This window comes from Rhinatrema bivittatum, chromosome 5 (assembly GCF_901001135.1).
Source record: "Rhinatrema bivittatum chromosome 5, aRhiBiv1.1, whole genome shotgun sequence".
Taxonomy (NCBI): domain Eukaryota; kingdom Metazoa; phylum Chordata; class Amphibia; order Gymnophiona; family Rhinatrematidae; genus Rhinatrema; species Rhinatrema bivittatum.
In genome coordinates, this window is record NC_042619.1 from 320224907 (window position 1) to 320247033 (window position 22127).

At 40.4% G+C, this 22127-nt stretch overlaps 1 protein-coding gene across 7 annotated transcripts in view; it reads right to left on the bottom strand.

The window, feature by feature from the left end:
- Nucleotides 1–22127, bottom strand: part of TBL1X (transducin beta like 1 X-linked) — a 507113-nt gene that overhangs the window by 358616 nt on the left and 126370 nt on the right. For all 7 annotated transcript variants that reach the window (XM_029604372.1, XM_029604377.1, XM_029604371.1 and 4 more), the window contains one exon: nt 12316–12394. The gene's annotated coding sequence lies outside the window, so the exon portion shown is untranslated. The remainder of the gene's footprint in view (nt 1–12315; nt 12395–22127) is intronic.

Genomic DNA, 22127 nt, shown 5'->3' on the forward strand with positions numbered 1-22127 from the left:
AAGGCCAGCACATCCATTAGGGGAACTTAGGCAGTCGTCTATGGCATCAACCCTTAGGGGGCGCTGAAGAGCTGACAGGTGGTGCCGCTCACAGCAAAGAGGAATAGAGATCTGTCAGGCTGCAAGCATCACGTGCTGCGCAAGGCCCTGAGAAGCATACAGTGAGCGGCGCGAATGAGGTAGAAGGAGCTGGGCCCGAGACTAGCAGGGGCAGCACGAGTGCAAGGCAGAAGTCCCCTAGGGCACCTACTACCCTTGCACCAGCCCTGTTAAAATGGCAATCAAGAAAAATGAACTTTAAAAGACATCCTTAACTTACCCTCTCCAGCATCCTCTCTCTTGCAGGCCAGTAGCACATACCAGAAACAGCAGGGTCTAAACGAAGCTCTGTCTTCATGGTCCTCTTCCTTAGGGCCCAAGACTTTTAAACACAGACACACACCCCAATCAGCTCCTTGACCAGTCTCTCAATCTCACACATGCATACCAGTCACCTCCCTGACAAGTCTCTCTCACAGTCACCTCAATCTCTCACACACACCAGTTACTCTCTCACCAGTATCACACACACACACACAGTCACCTCCCTTACCAATCTCTCTCTCGCGCACACAAAACAGTCACCTCCCTGACCAGTCAATCTCTCTCTCTTATATGCACATCAGTCACCTCCGGGACCAGTTTCTCAATCACACACATGCTCTCTCTCTCTCACTTACATACACATGATCTCTCTCACTTAAACACAAGCTATAAATCACACATTCTCTCTCACAAACACGTTGGCTCACTCAATTTCATTTACTCCCCTCCCCACCCTGCTAGCTCATTCTCAATTTCACTCCCCCCTCCCCCCCCCCCCCCCCCCCGAGCACAACTGGGAACTGCAGCAGCCTCCTCTTTCAGCCCTTGTAGCCCACGAATTCATCCCATCAGCCGTGGGGACTAAATGCTGTTTCTCCCATTGCAAATCATCCGCTGTTTTTTTTCGGGCTGCTGCTACTGCTACTTTTGAATGTAGCATGGCCCTCTCTTCTTCCCGCGCACTCCGCTAAGCATCACTTCCTCTTCTGGGCTACCGGGGGGGGGGGGGGGGAGAAAAGGCCGTGTTGCAGTTGCCAACTCCCATTAATACTGATGCCATTCCCATCCGGGCTTAAGCATGCTGACAACCCAGATGACAACAGCAGCAGTGCAAGGAGGTCTGCACTCACGCTAGCTGGAGAGGAAGAGAAGAGCAGCCAGGCCAATGGGAGCGCGTGACACACGCTGGTGCTTGGCAATACACTGGTGTGTCGCAACACACAAGTTGAGAATCGCTGGCTTAAAGGGAGATACCTCATGGTGGGATTCAGGACCCATGATTGCAGTTCTGGAAGGAGCTCTGGTGCATGGCCCCCTAGCCCAGGATCACCGCTGCAATGACCAGATGAGGCATGTTGGGTCTGGGTGGGGGGAATGGAGAGACAGGAGATAACATGCTAAGGGGGAAAAAAAATCCCCAGTACTTGCAAATAAAGGCTGTGGCACCCGATTTCAACCCTAGTTTCAACAGAGCTCAAAGTACAAAGGAGGAGACTGTTGGGTCAAAAAATACAATATCATCAGCTTTTCTAGCGTTATACTCTCTGGCTCAGGAGTATAAAAAAAATCATAGGTTGAATGAAAACAGTCCCTTCCAATTCAATGGGCCTTCTGCATAAAAGGCTTTTGCATGTTCTGTGCCACTGAGTCATAAAGCTTGTGTGTGTTAGAAACACAAAGAAAAAGAAAAGGGAGCTCAGAGTAAGATATCTCTTGGCAAGAACATAGACCTGGAATGCAGAGTTGTTTGAAATAACATGCATTTGTTTTTTGTCTTACCTCTCTCCATTAAAAAGAAAGACTGGCTGGCCGGCCAGCTGAGCCCGTGGTTAGTGCATTTGTGCTTTTATATACTGAGGTCTAAAAGTGTCTCAGCAGTAAATGTACAGGTGGGGGTTGGGGGGGGGGGGGATGAGGGGTGAGGATCTCAGAAAACAAAATGTGAAGGGTGTGCTGGAACATTATGTTTAGCTGTTTAGCAAGGGACTTTTCCTTTAGGCAGGGTCTAAACAAAACACACACACTGACTCTTGGGTAAGATTTTCAAAACCTTTTCTTACCCATTGTTGTGGTATTTTTTCCGCTCCTTGAGCACCCAGCCCTGTTTTTTTCCGCTCCTTGAGCATCCAGCCCTGTTTTCAAAGATAGGAGGGTATGCAGGAACCCGATTTTATCATGGTCTTGAAAATAAGATACAAAACACAACTAAACACAAAAAAGCCAGCCACAAGAGGACGCTGAATCAGGCATGGGAGCCCTCTATCTTCCAAACCCCTGAACTTCTCTCTCCACTCCTCCTTCCTTTGCCCCCCTCCCATCCTCTTCCCTGGCCCAAAACTCACCCTCTCTCTTCCCTTTTTCAATTCCCAGTTCTCCTTTAACCCTGATCACCTTGCCTACCTCCCCAGAGCTGGCAGGAGGAGAGCAGATATTCCTACCAGCATCTCCCTCCTCTATTGTCCAGCTTGCATTTCATGGACAGAACCAAGCAGAGCCCGGCAGTCTCACGAGACTGGCGGGCGCCATGCAGTAACCGCGAGACTGAAGACAGGCAGTGGAGGAGGCAGATGCAGGTCTAAAGCACCACTCTCCTCCTGCCGACCACACGGAGAGAGGCCAGGGAACTCCAGTGGAGGAAAGATGGGCAAACACCAACCGTAGGATGCAAGGAAAGGCCCTGGCATGCTGGTTCCAGCACCAGCACAAATGGAGGGAGACAGAAACGCCTCCTTCCCCAAACAAATCACCAGCAATGAACTAGGAAGAATTTGGGTCCCTAAAATCCTTTTCTCCATCCCTTCTCCTCTATCCTATATTGGGTAGATTCAGTTTCACTAGGAATGTAAGAATATCTAAGTATATATATTATTTTGGGGGGGGGAGGGGGAGAGTGAAAGGAACAGCCTTAACTGTTCATTGAAATGCAAAGTATACCAAATATTTTAACCAACTGGTTTTTGTTTGTATTAGCACCCTCCTCTTAAAAAAAAAAAATAAATGAATGAATTGGCAGAATGTTTAGAAGTTATTAATGTGCAGACTGGGAATGCACACTAGTTCTAAAATTAGCTGAAAGATGCCATTTTATAAAATTAATCATGCCGCAGAATGGCGCACAGGACTTAAACTGATGTCAATCAGATCAACAACCGGCCCATCTTACATGTGCTTCCTTTAGTGCTGATAGAAGAGTGAGACAGCAGAACGGGAACCAGACCCACAGCATTGAAAGTTGCACCTGGGCACGGTTGTGACTTTCAGCTACCTGAGCCCTGTTGAACTTTTTATCACAAAAGTGGGGTGGGGGGAGGATAATAGCAAGTTTCAGTTAAATTCCAGAAAGCAATCACTCAGCAGCTCATGGCAAACCAAGAAAGTTAGAATGTCCTGATAGAGAGGTGGTTGTAAAAGATGAAAAAGCCCAGATGTATTTAAATACAGAGCATGCAGATAAAATTACTCCAAACTGCTCATATCTGATCATAAGCTGGTTGTGGGTACATATAAAAATAGAAATACAAATAAACCTACTTTAAAATGTCTGTATGCGAATGAAAAAGAAGACTGGAGAATTAGAATGTGTGGCACTATATGAAGCCAGAGATAATAGGCATCTCAGAGACCTGGGAGGAGGAGGAGAACTAATGGAACACTTCAATGCCAGGGTACAAATTATAACATGATAAGACAGAAAAATTAGTGGAGGGCTGGCACTATATGTTAAAAATGGCACAGTCAAGCATGATAAAAATTTTAAAGGAAACAAACTGCACCCTAGAATCCTTATGGACAGAAATTCCATGGATAAAACGAAAGAGTATAGTAGTGGGAATATACTGCTCGCCCACCTGGCCAGAATGAGGAAACAGGCTATAAAATGCTAACAAGATTAGACTGGTTATTAAAAGGGCCAACACAATATTTATTTATTTTATTTATTTATTTTTAATTTTTATATACCAAAGTTCTTGTGAGAATTACAAATCACTCCGGTTTACATAAAACGATGAACTGCCCAACAGAGAAAGGGGCTTTACATGGAACCATAGAACAGATGGAACAATAAAATCGGATAATAATGGAAGATTTCAATTACCCAAGTACTAGTTGAGTAGTGTCGCATCAGTACACAAGGGAGGTAAAGTTCCTAGATGCCTTCAATGACTGCTTCATGTATCTGGTCATGGAAGCAAAGTGAAGGGGGGAACTATATTTGTTCTAGCTCTCAGTGGAACACACAATCTAGTGCAAGAGATAAAGGTGGTGGATCCGCTCAGCAACAGTGATCACAATTTAATTACATTTGACAATCACTGGAGGGCAAATACTATGGAAAACTACAGCAGTAGCATTTAACTATAAAAAGGGAGTCTATGATAAAATAAGGAAATAGGGAAAAAACCAAAATGGAGCAATTCACAAGGTTAAAACTTGCAGGAGGCATGGACATTGTGTAACATTATCCTCCTTCAGGCCCAGACAAAATGTATTTCATGCATTAAAAAAGCTAAAAGAAAAACCAAATGACTGTAGGCTTGGTTTAATAATGAGGTGAAAGGGGCAGCAGATTTAAAACAAATTGAAAGAAGTTTATTTTTTTTTACTCAGTGTACTATTAAGCTATGGAATCTGTTACCAGAGGATGAGGTCAAGACAACTAACAAACTAGGGTTCAAAAGAGGGTTGGGCAAGTTCGTGAAAGAAAAGTCCATAAAGAGTTATTAGCCAGGTAGATGTGGAGGAAACTATCACTTATCTCTGGGAGTGCAATAAACCATCTATTTGGGATGTGATGGATACTGCTGAAAACAGGATGCTGGACTCAATAGCCCTTGATCTGACTCAGTAGTACTTCTTATATGTAATTGTTGAGAAGCACCACAACTTACATTTCTAGAAAAAGTTGCAAATTGCTTTTTTTTTTTTTTTTAAAGTGCACATCAACATAAAGTGCCCCTTTAACCAGTGAAAGTACAATTAGCCACCACAAATGCGGGATACAAAAAAACATGGGAGCAGATGTAATAAGCTGAGCATTAAAACTGTGTGCTGAAATTAAGTACATGGCTTTTTAATGTACAAGCTAAAGATACTTTTAACTCCCAATTCAGCTAAGCTAACGCACGCTAATGCAAAAATGTGTATAGAAAAAATGCTCAGCATGCATAAAAACATGATTTAAGCACATAAACTACAATTTCTGCACAGAGAATATAATTTGTGTATAACATAGGTTTTTTGAGCATAAATCCTGGGTACAGGTCCTGGCATCAGAACACAAGCTTCTGACTATAGCATAACACCAGGCCTGAAAACTTTATTCCACCTCTGACTAGGAGTTAAATTTCTAGCATTAAGAAAACGCAATCTAAGCCAGCACACCTCTCTGCATTGAGGGGTAATAGTTAATGCCTTCGTTACCATTACATTTACATCAGAGGGTGCTAACCTGTATGTAGATTGCTGCACACATTTTTTAGGCACAAAACACCCTGCTGCATCCACAATGACATTTGTGAGAAAAATACAGCAACATAGTAATGACAGCAAAAAAGGACCAAATGGTCCATCCAGTTTGCCCAGCTGTGCAGGTTACCTCCATGTTTCTCTTAAAGGTAGCAACTGCCGCTCCGTGCAGTTACTCCCGAGCTTTAGGATAACCCAGCTGCAGAAAAACTGTGCGCTCTGCTGAGTATCCCAAACCACCTCATGGCTTGGGATACCCTGGCACACACATCAGGAGGGTAATTTTATAACCGTGCCTGCGTATCACTTGTACACATATTTTCAAAGATTTACCCACATAAATTTGCTTTGAAAATACTTGGGTAATCTGCAAAGTCTGGGCATAGATTAACTCGCAGAGATTTTAAATTTCTGTGGTTTAATTTACACACAACTTTTTAAAATCAAATTCCATGACTGCTGCCCAGAATGCCTCTCTGCAGTTCATGTAAAAGTGTGCACACAAACCCCTGGTCTATTTTATAAGAGCAATCTATATGCTTTAAGCCAGATTTTGGGAGTGTAAATGGTTTTGAAAATTTACCCCAAGGGTCAAAGCGAATCAATGCTAAGTCAATTTTTTTTCTCCAAGTAGTCCAAACACTTTGCAGGCCAGGAACATAAAAACCACATTCTCTCACTGGGATGCCACTGGTATTGGATTTCTTTATCCCTCCGCTTTTTTCACATTCTGAATTTTGACAACCACTTCTATTATTAACATCAAAAATTCAATCCTCACTCGTGCTGCACTGCCTTCTCTTTCTCTATAGTGTTCCCTGCACAGCTTTCAATTCTGAGGAAAACCTGCCCGCATTTATAAAATAAGGCTAGGAGTCGCACGTTGATGCCAAATGTGAAATTGCATCAATCTGAAAGAATCTGGAACAGAAAATAACCAGTGGGCACCTTTCCAGGTCAGTAATAATGAAAATAACTATTACAAATTAGAATGAGGAGAAATTGCTCAGTGCTTGGAAGCTAAATCATAATCAAGCATGAGCTGCTTTTGATGCTTAAGTTTCCGAAGAGGAACAGTCTCTTACGTGAAGAAATGTAGCAGCCCTTTTGAAAGATCTTCAAGAAACTGTGCCATCCCAGGCATTAACAAAAACAAGGGAAACCAGTATTGGCTAGAGCTGTGAATTCCTTTTTTTTTTTCCCCCATTTGTATGCACTAAATCAAATTAGTGCATGCTAACTCAATTTAGTACACACTAAAATGAAAAAGAACCAAAAAAATAAAAATAAAAACAAAATGAAAAATATTTTACTTGCTACCCATCCCTACTGTTGGACCTGTAGCCTATGCTATGTGTGTCGGTCACCCTGCCATCACTATCCGAATAGTTTCTCTCTCTTTTTTGGCATAGGAACCTCAATACTAAGTTAAGACATATTAATTAAAGACAGGACAATTTCTGATTGCAATGCTTGCAAGTCTCAGGAGAGGGTAACACATTCTGACCACTTTATGCCATCCTGTGCTCTTTAGCAAAACAAGATAATTTTCATACAAAGAAATTGATCCATATCAGCTCAAAGTTATGGAAGCACTGTCCTGCAATAATCATGTCTATTATTGAAAGCAATAGCAACATAGTTATGCAATCAAAGTATAATTTTTTTTTCAGTTTGAACATTTTTGTGCCACTGTTTTATTAACTAAATTGCATTAAGTGACCCATTTGCCTCAGAGCAAGCCATTTTGCTCATACATGTGTTACTAGCATGAAAAAATAAATAGCAAAAAATAAGTAAAACACACTACTTATATTTTTACATTTCTACCTACCAACAGTCAATTCACAAGCAAACTAGAGATTAGTTTGCTTGTGAAACCTCTTTAGTAAATAATTTTATATGCAAAGTGATAAAAATCATTCTGCTTAGATCAGTGGTTCCCAACCCTGTCTTGGGGACCCCCCCAGCCAGTCGGGTTTTCAGGATATCCACAATGAATATGCATGAGAGAAAATATGCATGCAATGCCTCCATAACATGCAAACTCTCATATGCATATTCATTGTGGATATCCTGAAAACCCAACAGGACAGGGTTGGGAACCACTGGCTTAGAAGAAATCCCCCAATAATGCCTCTGCAGATACCGAACTTGGGTGACTTCAATATTACACCCTCAGACCAAGTTCGGGACCTAGGAGTACAGACTGATGAGAACCTAACCATAGAAAAACACAAACAAATTAATCAAATCAGGCTATGCTAAACTACGATTATTACATTGACTCAAACCATTGCCGACTCAAGTAGACTTCCATACGGTACTACAAACCCTCATTTTTTTCAGTTCTTCTCAGAGCACCTAAAGGTCTCATTAAAAAAACAAACAAAAAAAAAAAAAAAACAAACTTCAAAATGCTGCAGCAAGACTCCTATCAGGATCCAGGAAATTCGATCACGTCTCACAATCACTGATAGCTCTGCACTGGCTACCGATACAATCCCGAATCCATTACAAAGTCTTAACATTAATACATTCCTCTCTCCATTCTGACAATGCTGGCTTGGTAGGGGTGGTGCTTCTACCATTCATACCACAGAGATCACTAAGATCTCAAAATAATAAAAGACTACTTGCTGTGCCCTCATTGCAGAATACACACCTAACAAAGATAAGAGATCGTATGTTCTCCACTGCAGGCCCTACACTTTGGATCTCTCTTCCTGAGACTCTATACCTGACCACTGTAACAAAAAAAATTCAGACGTGACCTTAAAATGTGGTTATTTCAAAGTGCCTACAATCTCACTTAACCTTTCTGAAATCACCACTTGCTCGTACACCGACAAACTCTTGATGAACCTACCCTCAGGACCCCTTTATCACTTTCTTTCCAACCCAAACACAAATGTATCTGAAACACCCTCGCTCAACCCCCCCTCCAGCACCCACTGTTAAAAATGCTAACTCTTCTCTACAACCTCATCCCTATATTTTTCCCCTCCCCTGTCCGCCTAAGTCAATGTACATGTATTTTGCTTTAATTTATGATATATGAAAAAAACCACGTGATTGTAAGTGGCTACCAATAATACTTATGCCATGATGTAAACCACCGTGATCTTCACTTGGAACGACGGCATATAAAGTGGCCAAATAAATAAATAAAAGCCTCTGACTGTGGTACACTTGCATCACAATGTTTAATGGCAAGCATCAGAATTAGGCCACACTGGTGAACAAAACGCAATTCTAGGAAGTGACAGGAGATCAGATTAAACTCAAATCAATTCAAATAAAGGGATAAATTGGTTCACGTGTAACTTTAAAGCAGTAGTACTTCCCAGATCTGGTAAAATCTCATCTTCCCACATGTAGGTGGGCAACACTTTTTAGTGTAAGGAAAAAGAATTACTGGGATTAATAAACCACAATTTCTATTTAAATTAACTGGGAACCATGAAAGAGCAGGCAGATTCTGTCTCATTGTTCCTCCACCTCCCGCCTCTTTCTTTGCCATGTCTCTCACCTACTATTTGGTAAATTAAAGTGGCACCCAGCTAGTGGTCAGGGGCATGACAAACAAAGAAGGGCTAAAAGGCCAAGATGGAAGGTCTGCCAGCTACTTTCTTAGTTTCTCAATAATTAAATATAAACTATGATTTATTCAAAAACTGGTAGAGATCCATGAAACATCTGTGGTCAAAACAAAATCTTTAGTGCAACAAAACCTCTATAAATATAGGTTTTCCAGTTATTCATTCACTGAAGTCTATAACCGAATCACAACTTCAGGGGAGGATCCGGCTTGGAAGTTGGGTGGGGGGGGGGGGGGGGGGAAGAGTGACCCTTCCTTGGTTCCAGTCCTGTTCCCTGCTCGGATCCACACCTCCAAACCTCTTACTACACCCAAACAATCCCCACCCCTGGTGTCCACACCCCCCACCTCGATACCCCTATCAAAAAACGCCAAAACCTTTGGCATCTATCCTCTCTCTCTCTCCCAAACATATACATAAATATACACTGTGCTGATTTACTCTCACCATCCCCATAGTTGACCTGCTATAATCTTCCTCCCAGGCTGATCCCCTCTCTCAGCCAACAACCTGATCCCTGCTAAGTCTCCCCTCCCCTCCAGTTGATCCCCTCTCACCGACTGTTGACCCCTCCTTTCACCCCCTCTGCTTCCTTGTAACCTGTACAGCTCCCAAGACGTTTGCCATCACCATGCGGCATATCAGCCTCAACGCCGCACTGCCCTCGAAGCACAAGCACTCACCCCTGGTGTTCCTGCATCTGATGTTGCCCAATCTGAGCCCAAAGTTTACTTAATACGTGCATATGTACATTCAAGACAGACAAAAACTGTCTATTATTGTAATAGGAGACAGTGACCGCTTGTCATTACTACTGGTATTGCAGCCTCTTGCATGTCCCAGACATTACAATAGAAGGAGGTGAGTCAGCAAAGCAGTCTGTGATTTCATCTTCTGTTTGCCCAAAAGGCTAACCTTTTACTTGTTGCAAAATTGAATTTGGAAGGACATGGCAACACTGCTGCTTTAAATAACATCGCCTAACTTCTCAAGCAATATGAAGAGTTAAACGATTCTACTGTAAAGCGTGTTTAAGAACAAATCAGTCCATGTTGTCAAAGGAAAATAAATAGTTCTGATGAATTCCCGAGGCTCTCTCATAAGGCTGGGAATCCCATGGGTTTCTGAGCCACAAGCAGCACTAGCTTCCTTAGACTGTCGTAACTGTAGCAGCACAGTGCTTCCAAGCTGAAACTATTCTGCTGCGGCAACTACTGGCAACCTAAGCTGGCACTGCCGGTAGATCAATGCCAGCAGTGGGCTCAATGCCTAGTGAAATAACCCTGAAAACTGCCAGCCCTATAAATAAACCTTCGTACCAACATGAGTATTTCAATACTAAGCTAATTTAAAGATGTACCATGGTCAGATGATGCATGTACATGACCCAAATACATAGTAACATAGTAAATAACTGTTAAAAAAAAAAAAAGACCAACTGGTCCATCCAGTCTGCCAGTTACTCTTGGCCACATTATCAAGGATATAGCCAAGTGCCAACTCTACAGCGTGACCATCTGTAGCATACAGCTTCTTTTCCAAGATGTATTTTGTTTTTCTCCATTGCACACCACCCTCCATGCATGCAACATCCCCTTCTTAAATTTACACCCAGCATTCCTCCCCTCCCATTTCCAACAAGAAGGGCCCACAATAACCTACACCGGTGTGATTGTTATCCAAACATCCAGCCTCCTAAGAACCTTGTATCCTTTCTAGACAGCAACCCACCACCTCTAACCTGCTGCACCAATCCAGTCAACACAATGAGCATGTAGCCTGCTAGAAAGACCTGGCTATATGAGCACCTGCATTTCCGCTAGGACTTCTGGTTTTTACCAGACAGCCTACCAGACAGATCTAGGTGCTATTTAATTCTATCGCAGCCTGCCAGACAGACCTGGCTACACTTTATCACAAACAAGCACAAGGACTGCCAACAAGCCGCACAATACAAGGGAGATACGGAGTCCATCTGAAGAAAAAGCAAACAGAGGACTTTCACTTGCTATGGTCCACACAGTTCTACGGGGTTTAAGCTTTCAAAAGATAGCAGGGAATCAGAGGTTTAAAATTTGTAATTAGATGATTATCTGCATTACTTGTTCTCTAACAAGTTTTCAAACATCTCTGACTCTGTATCTACCTATGTATGTTTAACTTCAAATGGTGAGACAATTGGAGATGTGGTTTTCACTTAAATGTTCAGGTACAATTTTATAAATGCCAGCTGTGTGTCAATCTTGCACCAAGTGTTAAGAAGTTCCATCATTAAAGTGTTTCCACAGTGTGAACCAAACCAGGAGCGAAGCCAGATTAACTAAGCCAAGAAAAGAAAAGTCATGGCGTGAAAGCAGTACATGAAAATGAAAGCAAACTGAATGACAATAATCACAGAATGTCGAAATGGCTAGAATTTACACTATGAATGGGAGGAGTGAGGAAGCATAAAATGACTTGGCCAGAAGCAAATTCTCACAGTAATACTTTGAAAATTAATAGTAGCAGACAATGTTTAAAAAAAAAAAAAAAAAAAAGACTAAATTATTTTGAAGGCAATTTTTAAAGCCATTTCCACAGGTAAAAAAGTGTTTTAACCATGGACATGGTTTGTTATAAAACTGCCTGTCCTAAGTGCGGGTAAATCTATACATATACATCCTGTAGCAGAGAAGTTCCCAGGGATAGATTTTGCACTTATGTGCAACTTTTCAATTTTCAAAAATATGCATGTACAACTTCCAGAAAAATGTCTGCACACATTTTAACAGATATGAATGTATGCAGGTAGTTTTGGTGGGTAAGTGAGGGAGATTTGTAAGTGTAAATAAGGGAGATTTGTAAGTGTAAATTTGTTTTGAAAAGTGGTGCAACTTGTGTGTGCTTTGCTGACTTTTTTATGCAGGCCTGTTTCAAAATTTGCCACTTTAAATCTAAGAGAGAAAGGTCATGTTTCAAAAAATCTGTTAAATAATAGATACAAGTAAAATTATTGTACGCAACCAAATATTTTTAACCTCCTTCCTTCCAAGAAATCTAGAATAATAAATACAATTTCCAGAACCCGACACCAAGTATTTCATATTTTCAAGCACAGAAAAATAAAAGTAGTAAGTACCTTTACAATTATCCATGACAAATTAAAATGTATGTAGTTACTTACTCAGGGGCGAATGTAGTCAAAACCCCGGTTTTCCCCAGATTTTCCCTTCAGGCCAGGTTTTCTTTTAATCCTGGGTCACCTGTCAACAAGACAAAAAGGAGGGGTAAAAAGATGGAAGGTTTTATGAGGTGATAAATACAACCACTTCCTTCTAATATTTCTACCTCCCTCCCATTCCTATTCCTTTCCCAAAGAAGTAAACGAGTGACTTGAAACCAGTCAACACAAAAAAAAAAGGTAGAAAACTGGCTTTACACTAATATCAATTAGATCACAATTACACATCAAAAAATGCATATACAATTATAGAATTTTTAAGTATCAAAATATATGCAAATATATATCTTTTCAAAAAATAATGTATCCACTAACACCAGTTTAAAATTACATGTATCACATCTCACACTCACACATACAAGACCTAAAAAGAGAGTCACAGAGCGCTGCCACCCAGCCTGTTTCGCTTGGCAAAACTTCTTCAGGGGAGAGTCCACAATTCATATCTCAATGTGAGAGGAGTGAATACAAGTCTATATTTCAGGTTTTGATCGAGGAACACATCATTGTAGAATTTTTTAATGTTATTGTTCGGGATACCCTAAGGACTCTACTTCAATTCGATTTGAACATACATAGAGGAAGAATATAAGTTTGTATACAACGAGGAGTTCTGTTGTCTAAATTCACTTTTAGATTTTGCGGGTTCAGATATTAAGAACATAAGAACATGCCATACTGGGTCAGACCAAGGGTCCATCAAGCCCAGTATCCTGTTTCCAACAGTGGCCAATCCAGGCCATAAGAACCTGGCAAGTACCCAAAAACTAAGTCTATTCCATGTTACCATTGCTAGTAATAGCAGTGGCTATTTTCTAAGTCAACTCAATTAATAGCAGGTAATGGACTTCTCCTCCAAGAACTTATCCAATCCTTTTTTAAACACAGCTAAACTAACTGCACTAACCACATCCTCTGGCAACAAATTCCAGAGTTTAATTGTGCGTGGAGTGAAAAAGAACTCTCTCAGATTAGTTTTAAATGTGCCACACGCTAACTTTATGGAGTGCCCCCATAGTCTTTCTATTATCCAAAAGAGTAAATAACCGATTCACATCTACCCGTTCTAGACCTCTCATGATTTTAAAACACCTCTATCATTTCCCCCCTCAGCCGTCTCTTCTCCAAGCTGAAAAGTCCTAACCTCTTTAGTCTTTCCTCATAGGGGAGCTGTTCCATTCCCCTTATCATTTTGGTAGCCCTTCTCTGTACCTTCTCCATCACAATTATATCTTTTTTGAGATTCGGCGACCAGAATTGTTCACAATATTCAAGGTGCAATCTCACCATGGAGCGATATAGAGGCATTATGACATTTTCCATTTTATTCAGCATTCCCTTTCTAATAATTCCGAACATTGATTGCCGCAGCACACTGAACCGACAATTTTAATGTGTTATCCACTATGACGCCTAGATCTTTCTTGGGTTGTAGCACCTAATATGGAACCTAACATTGTGTAACTATAGCATGGGTTATTTTTCCCTATATGCATCACCTTGCACTTATCCACATTAAATTTCATCTGCCATTTGGATGCCCAATTTTCCAGTCTCACAAGGTCTTCCTGCAATTTATCACAATCTGCTTGTGATTTAACTACTCTGGACAATTTTGATCATCTGCAAATTTGATTATCTCACTCGTATTTTTTTCCAGATCATTTATAAATATATTGAAAAGTAAGGGTCCCAATACAGATCCCTGAGGCAACTCCACTGCCCACTCCCTTCCTCTGAGAAAACTGTCCATTTAATCCTACTCTCTGTTTCCTGTCTTTTAGCCAGTTGGTAATCCACGAAAGGACATCGCCACCTATCCCATGAATTTTTACTTTTCCTAGAAGCCTCTCATGAGGAACTTTGTCAAATGCCTTCTGAAAATCCAAGTACACTACATCTACCGATTCACCTTTATCCACATGTTTATTAACTCCTTCAAAAAAGTGAAGCAGATTTGTGAGGCAAGACTTGCCTTGGGTAAAGACATGCTGACTTTGTTCCATTAAACCATGTCTTTCTATATGTTCTGTGATTTTGATGTTTAGAACACCACTATTTTTCCTGGCACTGAACTCAGGCTAACCGGTCTGTAGTTTCCTGTATCGCCCCTGGAGCCCTTTTTAAATATTGGGGTTACATTAGCTATCCTCCAGTCTTCAGGTACAATGGATGATTTTAAAGATAGGTTAAATATTTTTACTAATAGGTCTGAAATTTCATTTTTTAGTTCCTTCAGAACTCTGGGGTGATAGGGATGGCATATTTATGTCATGTAAATGTTTAATTTTTTTTCAGAATTTATGGGATGATACTTAGTCTCCTCATATACAGAGTAAGAAAATTAAGGACTAATTCTCTCTCCAAAAGGATGTCAGCTGTGAATTTCCCCATATGACGATGTGTTCCTCGATCAAAACCTGAAACATAGAATTGTATCCACTCCTCTCACATTGAGGTACTACGAACTGTGGACTCTCCCCTGAAGAAGCTTTGTCAAGCGAAATGTGTTGGATGGCAGTGCTCCGTGACCTTTCTTTTATGTCTTGTATGTGTGAGTGACAGTTGCATATTTTTTGCTAAATACAAATTATCTGATTGTATATACATTTTTCGATATATCTTTCTGTGATTTAATTCGTTTGTGTGTATGATATATGTGGCGTGGATTTGTGGGGGTGGGGGTTACATGAAAGGTTTCTATACAAGAAAGTGGCAGCGATGGCAGCTCATGTTCCCCCCCCCCCCCTTCTCAGCATCCTCTCCCCTGCCTCTCAAACTCCCCCATCCCCAGCATCTGCCTCTTGCCTTCCTCTTCCGCCATCTCTCTCTTGCTTCCCCTTGCAGTTGCCACTGCATCTGCCTATTCCCCATGTTCCTCTTGCCTTCCCAGATAAAATGCCTGTTTAACATCCCAGCCCTGCAAGATGTTCGAAATTCGTGGGCCGGCACTTCCTGTATGCTGATATCATACATTGCAAGATCAGCATGCAAGAAATGCTGGTCCATGAGTTTTGAACGTGCTTACAGAGCCAGCAACAATGGAGCTGGCTCTGTAAGCACGAGGAGGAGCAGCATGGGCTCCCACTGCTCCTCCTCGTCACCTGCCAGGGGTGGATTTAACTCTGTGTGACAAGGTGTGGGGCTGCTTAAGGATCCCTCTTCGGTCACACATGCATATTTTACAGGGAACAGTATTGATGTGGACCCTGGCTGGTGATGCCCCTCATTGCAACGCACCCTGGATGACTACCCTGCCAGCCCTACCCTAGAGCTGGCCCTGCACAACATCCAAGGTATGGTCACACCATGGATCGATATAGAGGCATTATATTATCAATTTTATTTTTCATTCCTTTCTTAGTAATATCTATCTAACAAGCTATTTGCCTTTTTTGACCACTGCCACACACTGAACCAAGGATTTCAAAGTACTGTCTACAGAGACTCCAAAATTCTTTTCCTGCGTGGTGCCACCTAACACGAACCCAGCATTGTGTAACTACACTTTGGATTATTCTTCCCTATATGCATCAGTTTGAACTTGTTCACATTAAATTTCATCTGCCATTTAGATGCCCCATCCCTCAGTCTCTCAAGATCCTCTGGAAATTCTTCATAATCAGCTTCTGATTTAACTACTTTGAGTAACAGGTCACCCATAAATCTTATAACATCAACCCTTTTTCAAGATCATTTATAAATATATTAAAAAGCACAAGTCTCAGTGCATATCCCTGGGGCACGCCACTATTTGTCTTTCTCCATTGAAATGACCCTTCAGTCACTACTCTCTGTTTCCTATCTTACAGCCAGTTACCAATCCACAATAGGACATTGCCTCCTAACTCATGACTCTTTACCTTCCTGATGAGTCTCTCATGAGGGACTTTGTTAAATGCCTTTTAAAAATCCAGATACACTACATCAACCAACTCATCCTTGTCCACATGGTTTGTCAATCCCTTCAAAAAAAAATCTAACAGATTCGTAAGCAAGACTTTCCTTTGCTAAATCCATGTTGCTCTGCCGTATTAATCTAAGGTCTATTCAGATGGCCATATAACCTTTTTTCTTCAGATTAGCTTCTACCATTTTGACCAGTACCAAAATCAAGTTCACTGATCTGTGGTTTCCCAGATTGCTCTGGAACTCTTTTTAAAAATGTGCAGTTAGCTGTCCACCCTCCACTCCTCAGGTACTGATTTGCATGAGAAGTTAGAAATTATTAACAAAAATTTATATTATTTTATTTTTTAATTTCTTTCAGAACCCTGGGATATATCCTTCCAGCCTCTTTAGTTTGTCAGTTTACTCTATTACATCATCCTTTGTCACCAGGATTTGCTTCAGTTCCTCTAACCTATCACCAAAGAATATGTCTGGTAGGTATCTCCCCGATACCCTCCTCAGTAAAGACAAATCAAGAATTTCACTTCGTTTTTTTTTGCTATGGCCGTGTCTTCCCTGAAGGCTCTTTTTACTCGGCCATCTAGAGGGTCCAACAGACTCCCTCATTTTGCTTTGTATATACTTGAAAAAATATTTAATTAAATTTATAACCTGCAAGATTGGAGGACTATTCCCAGCGGGTAATAATAATTTAAAATAACACCACAAAGGTAAAATGTGTAACATAATATGAACACAAATGGAGCAAGCCGCTGCATCAAAAGATCAGCACATCAATAGACAAACGGATGCAGCTCAAAGTAAATCCTTGCACTTCAATATTAGATATTTCATGTAATTCTACAGTGGAGTTGCCATTCTTATTAAAAAGAATTACATGAAATATCTAATATTTGAAGTGCAAGGATTTACTTTGAGCTGCATCCGTTTGTCGATTAACATATAATATGAACCATCAAATACACAATAGTAAACCTAAAGTGTAGATAAGCTAAAAAATAAAACATACTAAATCATATTGGTAAACTATAAAATAATGCTATAAGGCATGAGCAGCATACAGATTTTATTTATAGCCTACCAAAAAAGTCTCATAGGCTTTATTAAAATGCCAGGTGTTCAGCATTTTCCAGAAGACTAGGTAGTCGCTGCAGCTCCTAATCTCTATGTGAAAATTGCTCTGAATTTTAAGACCTGCTTAGTAAAAAGCCCTCTCATGAATTGTAACCAGATGAGCTAACAAAGAGAGGATTGTTAACAGATAAGTTTCAGAGGAGCATAGTTGATGTAATGCTTATGCTGGGATAACTAGACAGACTAAGTGATTTATGGATATAAAAAGCAATTTTAAAAGTAATGTGTAGATTAATTAATAGAAAGCTAAACAAAAGTAGGTAGGAACCAAAATATACTTCAGACACAATCATGATAGGGACAAAACTTGAAAGGTCCACAAGAAGTCAAAAAGCTATCCAAAATTATTTTTATTAATTTATGGAAACTCTCTTCATGGATCATGTTCACGGACCCCCATGTCATGGATCATGTTCACAGGGGTCTGTGAACATGATCCATTAAGATGTTAGCTTTCATAAATGAATAAAAAAAAATTTTTAACAGCTTTTTGAGTTCTTGTGGACCTTTCAAGTTTTGCGCCTATCACTATTATTGTCTCTAGATTAATTAGTAACCAATGGAGCCAAAAACTGAATAGGAGAAATATGTCTCTATAGATTGCACCAGAGACCATTTGGGCCACTATATTTTAGGCTAATTGAAGACATTTAAGATATTTGTTGGTAGATCTATTAATAAATCTGTGACAGTAATTTAGTTTATTTAGCTTGAATAGCTATCCTCAGCTGACTAGCATGCTGGATCAGACATATCATAGAAAAACTGGCATGACAGAACGTAACCTGGGGAACTAAAGACATGGCAGAGTCTAAGGTTACTAGCCTGAGAACGTATAGTTAATGTTCACTGGCCAAATAAAGGAGAGAGAGTGTCTACCATTTGGTCTGTCTTTTCCAATCTGTACTACTTTAGTCCTAACAGCACAGAAAGTATTTGGGAACAAAGACTTGGTGCATATTTAAACTGCATGCACAGATTTAACATGCTGAAATACTAATTATCCCAAGAATAGCTGGAAAAACTTGAATCAATGCTAATAGAGAAAATTCTGCTATATAACAGATTTAACATGCTACATGGTCACCAGTAGGGCCTTAGAACTGCAATCTCCCCCCTTCTCCCCGTTGAAAGAACCCTTAGAGATCCCATCTCAGTGATCCAGAGCGCGACCAGGCTACATAAAGTGTAACTATAGCATCGATAAATGGAGGCGGGAGAGGACGTCTTTTGTTCCATTAATAAAACATGCATTCCTTTTAATACATACAATGAATGAAAAAAATATGAAAACTATCAACACTAAGAAGAAAGGGCGAGCAGTACAGCTATGTAACAGGCAATCTGATTGATGCACTGAGAAATCCAGGGAGAGACTGCTTCAAACATACATTTCTCGTACTGTTTCATGGTTTATTTCTGAAACTCAAAAACCTTTCTGTACTCCTGGTTATCAGAAGAATGGAGAAGCCGAACACCACTAATGGCATTAACCTGGTCTGTCATTGGTTTATGAGAAGAAAAGTTGGGTCCTGCTCCCTGAGGATCCAATTGTTTGTTTTGGTTTTTTTTAAACATTTTATGAAATATAATGGATACATCAGCATATTAATTATAAGGTTTCACATGTGAAAAAACAAACACAACAACAATTTCCTTTACAATCATCTGCAACTTCCGCATGAAAGCATTTACTCCACAGTAAAACAGATTTAACAACCAAACATTATACCTGTTTGATCACTCACCATATATGACCTTAACATGATAGTCTTACAGTTTTTATTATGTGCTCCAAATACAAATCAAATCTCCTTCAAAGATTTACATAAGCTTTTCAACGATGGCAATATCATAAAGCTCTAATTTTAGGAGCATCCTTTTCCAATGAAGTTAACTGTAAAATGAGCTGCCTATATGAACTAACTAGTTTTGGGTTTTTCTGGGGGGTTTTTTTATTTTGGGGTTTTTTTTATCATTAGCATGAAACCTTTTGTCTTCCCTTTAACCCAACAAAACTGAGGTAGCAATATCACTTAGGAACCAATGATAATATTTAGCTCAGGTTAAACAAGAACTTTGTACTTGAGATAATGTTCATCAAACATGTAGGTGAGTCCCTACAAAGCCATACCCTTGCCAGCAAAACTGAAAGGCCGATATTGAAAGCTCAGTATAGACAGTTGGATACCTGTACGTACAGTGCAGTAAATGTACCATAAGAAACTCTAACAGCAGATATATACCAAATGCACCGCATGCCAGAGAGATCTCCATTGATCCTCATCAAGTTCAAACTGAAGCTCTTCATTCCAATTAGCAATAAGAGTGAGCCTTCATTAACAATTCCTTCCTCATTTATGCATTTGTAAATCAAAGTAATAATTTTACCATGTATAACTGCTCTAGTAAGCAACCGTTCCATTTCGTTAGGTCAACTGAGGGACCAACCCCCCCATCTCCTAATTCTCATTTGTGCTTGCTTCAACTGAAAGAATAATCAGTATTATGTATCTTATATTTAGTCATATCAGTTCCTGAAACAATTTCAGTTGTCCTTCTCCCCAAACCTGCCAGGTGTACAGCGAACCTCACTGCTTCCAATGACTCATGTCTGGTGCATAAGTACAAAATGAAATAGCTACATTGTTATATAATGGCAAGATAGGCATGAGCTCATCTCTAAGTAAGTACAGATATTTGCATATTGCTGACCAAACCCACAGTGTGTGTGTGTGAATGGGATTTCTCGTTATTTTATGTCAGGGTAGCCTACTCCAGTCCACAAGAGACGCAAACAGTTCTGGTATTCAGGATATCCATAGAGAATATGCATGAGAAAGATGTGCACACAATGGAGGTAATGTATACAATCTCTCATGCATATTCATTATGAATATCCTGGAAACCAAGCCTGTTTGTGGCTAGAGGACTGGAGTTTATTTCCCAACTTGTATATACCATACAATCAGCAAAATCTGACTAGAATTGTGCACAACCATCAACAAAATATATAATATACAAAATACAATAAAATCATATTAAAATATCCTACTATAAAACAAAAACAACATTATATGACTGCGCAATTTAAACCCAATTCAGACCTCAAAAGGCAAGCAAAACCAACCCTCTATTGCTAAGCTTAGCAGCCTTCCCACCCCTGGGAATAACCAAATAACCAGGGCTGTTCTATGTACAGAAAACATCGATGAAGAAGCATCAAAGCAGCAGCAAATACATTCCCTCTGCTTGATATTCCTCCCTTGATACCCAGGACTGTGCCATCCCACCTGCATATCACTCCCTCAAACATGCCAGTCATGAGGCCGAGAAATATACTTTCAAATTGAGCAATGCCAAACCCCAAGCAATTTAGGCCTAGAGAGCAAATTTAGACTAATATGAAGAACTCTGCTGTCCCAGGTAGAAATTTGACTTTTAAGGGAAGAAAATATCTTCTGTGTGATATTGCATGGAATATGCAAAGCGAAGTACAGGAAATGAAGAGCAACATTCATCTTGGGTAAACTGATATATCCTGCCCAGGAAATATGAAAATCCTTCCAGTTATTTAAGTCCTTCCTTATGATAGTCAAGTTTGGGGCACAATTAAGTTTAAAAACAAGCACTGGAGCATTTGAGTTCTTGGCCCAAACAGGAACATCCCTGACACTGTGTACTTGATCTTAAATCTGGAGATTTTACAATAATGATTTCAGGCTCTAATCGTCTGTGCTATATTCCTAATGTCTGAAAGAAACAAAGCTACGAACAAAGATCCTTTGTAACTATTAAATTTAAAGTTGCTGGAGATTCCATAAGGGCAGCCTACAGAGTGGCAGCTGCTGGTGTGAGCTCCTGCCTCCTTATCACCAAATAAGCTATTAATCTCTGTTTCAAAACGTGCTTACCAGGGCCATAGACGCTCCTTGCCAATGACGTGAGCAGAACAGAGCTCTATACAAAATAAAACCAACAGGAAAACCACATTAGAGAAATTGGCACACATGAATAAGGCTCTATCAGAGGATTCGGTGGGAATGCCAGCCTCACCTTAAACATGCTAAAGACCATTCGGGAAGACCTGGGTAAAACTGGAGCCCAACTGAACAGCAGTTTAGACGCTAAATTAAAATCAGTTGTGAACAAAGCCTGACAGTTGGTGGCCACAGTGGGAGAGATGTCTGCAAGACTTGACAATATGCAGGAGTGAGTAGAAGAAATGGAGATCTCCCTGACCTGTGCAAGACTGCGCATCAACAAAGAAAAAGTCACCAAGCTCCTCGCTAAGGAACAAGATGGCCTGGAGGATATAAGCTGATGTAACGACGTTCGCGTTGTAAGATTTCCTGAATGGGCCGAAGGCTCCGATCCACTGTCCTTTTTCACCATGTGGCTGCCATCCATCTTGAATATCCAGACTCTCAATGCTTGGCTGAAAACAGACAGGGCACATCATTGATCACCAAAAAAAAAAAAATTATTTTTTTTTTTAGTTTTTATAAATGCACTTAAAAACTTAACATATGTGCTGTGATGATGTCTGCATCAGAGTGGCCATCTTGTTGTACATGGATCAACAAGATGGCCACTGATATCCGCATTTCTTTTTGTCCCCCTGATGCAGAAATCAGCACTCAAAACATTGGTTCTGATGTTGGGTAATTCAAACATCATCACAGCACATATGTTAAGTTTTTAAGCGC